Below are 3,308 nucleotides of genomic sequence, written 5' to 3'. Positions count from 1 at the left end.
TCACTCGGTGTTATCTGTGTGTCCAACATTTACCTGATAGAACACAGGGGAAGGAGTTATCACACGCACACTGCACATCCTGTCATTGAATAAGCCCACATGCTGACCCCTGACCACTGCTGGCTATGATAGAAAGGTGTCAGGACACAGGACATGGCAGCTCGCTGTGTATGGGGGGTGTAGTCACAGAGGGGTCAGAGCACCCATGCTGACCCCTGACCCCTGCTGGCTATGATAGAAAGGTGTCAGGACACAGGACATGGCAGCTCGCTGTGTATGGGGGTGTAGTCACAGAGAGGACAGAGCGCCCATGCTGACCCCTGACCACTGCTGGCTATGATAGAAAGGTGTCAGGACACACAGGACATGGCAGCTCGCTGTGTATGGGGGGTGTAGTCACAGAGGGGTCAGAGCGCCCATGCTGACCCCTGACCACTGCTGGCTATGATAGAAAGGTGTCAGGACACACAGGACATTGCAGCTCGCTGTGTATGGGGGGTGTAGTCACAGAGGGGTCAGAGCACCCATGCTGACCCCTGACCACTGCTGGCTATGATAGAAAGGTGTCAGGACACACAGGACATGGCAGCTCGCTGTCTATGGGGGGTGTAGTCACAGAGGGGTCAGAGCACCCATGCTGACCCCTGACCACTGCTGGCTATGATAGAAAGGTGTCAGGACACACAGGGCATGGCAGCTCGCTGTGTATGGGAGGTGTAGTCACAGAGAGGTCAGAGCACCCATGCTGACCCCTGACCACTGCTGGCTATGATAGAAAGGTGTCGGGACACACAGGACATGGCAGCTCGCTGTGTATGGGGGGATGTAGTCACAGAGAGGTCAGAGCGCCCATGCTGACCTCTGACCACTGCTGGCTATAATAGAAAGGTGTCAGGACACAGGACATGGCAGCTCGCTGTGTATGGGGGGTGTAGTCACAGAGAGGTCAGAGCACCCATGCTGACCCCTGACCACTGCTGGCTATGATAGAAAGGTGTCAGGACACACAGGACATGGCAGCTCGCTGTGTATGGGGGGGTGTAGTCACAGAGAGGACAGAGCACCTATGCTGACCCCTGACCACTGCTGGCTATGATAGAAAGGTGTCAGGACACAGGACATGGCAGCTCGCTGTGTATGGGGGGTGTAGTCACAGAGGGGTCAGAGCGCCCATGCTGACCCCTGACCACTGCTGGCTATGATAGAAAGGTGTCAGGACACACAGGACATGGCAGCTCGCTGTGTATGGGGGGGTGTAGTCACGGAGGGGTCAGAGCACCCATGCTGACCCCTGACCACTGCTGGCTATGATAGAAAGGTGTCAGGACACACAGGACATAGCAGCTCCCTGTGTATGGGGGGTGTAGTCACAGAGAGGTCAGAGCGCCCATACTGACCCCTGACCACTGCTGGCTATGATAGAAAGGTGTCAGGACACAGGACATGGCAGCTCGCTGTGTATGGGGGGTGTAGTCACAGAGGGGTCAGAGCACCCATGCTGACCCCTGACCACTGCTGGCTATGATAGAAAGGTGTCAGGACACAGAACATGGCAGCTCGCTGTGTATGGGGGGTGTAGTCACAGAGGGGTCAGAGCACCCATGCTGACCCCTGACCACTGCTGGCTATGATAGAAAGGTGTCAGGACACAGGACATGGCAGCTCACTGTGTATGGGGGGTGTAGTCACAGAGGGGTCAGAGCACCCATGCTGACCCCTGAGCACTGCTGGCTATGATAGAAAGGTATCAGGACACACAGGACATGGCAGTTCGCTGTGTATGGGGGGGGTGTAGTCACAGAAAGGTCAGAGCACCCATGCTGACCCCTGACCACTGCTGGCTATGATAGAAAGGTGTCAGGACACACAGGACATGGCAGCTCGCTGTGTATGGGGGGTGTAGTCACAGAGGGGTCAGAGCGCCCATGCTGACCCCTGACCACTGCTGGCTATGATAGAAGGGTGTCAGGACACACAGGACATGGCAGCTCGCTGTGTATGGGGGGTGTAGTCACAGAGGGGTCAGAGCACCCATGCTGACCCCTGACCACTGCTGGCTATGATAGAAAGGTGTCAGGACACACAGGACCTGGCAGCTCGCTGTGTATGGGGGGTGTAGTCACAGAGGGGTCAGAGCACCCATGCTGACCCCTGACCACTGCTGGCTATGATAGAAAGGTGTCAGGACACACAGGACATGGCAGCTCGCTGTGTATGTGGGGTGTAGTCACAGAGGGGTCAGAGTGCCCATGCTGACCCCTGACCACTGCTGGCCAGATAGAAAGGTGTCAGGACACACAGGACATGGCAGCTCCCTGTGTATGGGGGGTGTAGTCACAGAGGGGTCAGAGCACCCATGCTGACCCCTGACCACTGCTGGCTATGATAGAAAGGTGTCAGGACACACAGGACATGGCAGCCCGCTGTGTATGGGGGGTGTAGTCACAGAGGGGTCAGAGCGCCCATGCTGACCCCTGACCACTGCTGGCTATGATAGAAAGGTGTCAGGACACACAGGACATGGCAGCCCGCTGTGTATGGGGGGTGTAGTCACAGAGGGGTCAGAGCGCCCATGCTGACCCCTGACCACTGCTGGCTATGATAGAAAGGTGTCAGGACACACAGGACATGGCAGCCCGCTGTGTATGGGGGGTGTAGTCACAGAGGGGTCAGAGCGCCCATGCTGACCTCTGACCACTGCTGGCTATGATAGAAAGGTGTCAGGACACAGGACATGGCAGCTCGGTGTGTATGGGGGGTGTAGTCACAGAGGGGTCAGAGCACCCATGCTGACCCCTGACCACTGCTGGCTATGATAGAAAGGTGTCAGGACACACAGGACATGGCAGCTCGCTGTGTATGGGGGGTGTAGTCACAGAGAGGTCAGAGCGCCCATGCTGACCCCTGACCACTGCTGGCTATGATAGAAAGGTGTCAGGACACACAGGACATGGCAGCTCGCTGTGTATGGGGGGTGTAGTCACAGAGGAGTCAGAGCGCCCATGCTGACCCCTGACCACTGCTGGCTATGATAGAAAGGTGTCAGGACACACAGGACATGGCAGCTCGCTGTGTATGGGGGGTGTAGTCACAGAGGGGTCAGAGCGCCCATGCTGACCCCTGACCACTGCTGGCTATGATAGAAAGGTGTCAGGACACACAGGACATGGCAGCTCCCTGTGTATGGGGGGTGTAGTCACAGAGGGGTCAGAGCACCCATGCTGACCCCTGACCACTGCTGGCTATGATAGAAAGGTGTCAGGACACACAGGACATGGCAGCTCCCTGTGTATGGGGGGTGTAGTCAC

The sequence above is a fragment of the Engystomops pustulosus genome, unplaced genomic scaffold (genome assembly GCF_040894005.1).
Source record: "Engystomops pustulosus unplaced genomic scaffold, aEngPut4.maternal MAT_SCAFFOLD_119, whole genome shotgun sequence".
Lineage (NCBI taxonomy): Eukaryota > Metazoa > Chordata > Amphibia > Anura > Leptodactylidae > Engystomops > Engystomops pustulosus.
Note: the sequence above shows the minus strand (reverse complement) of the source record.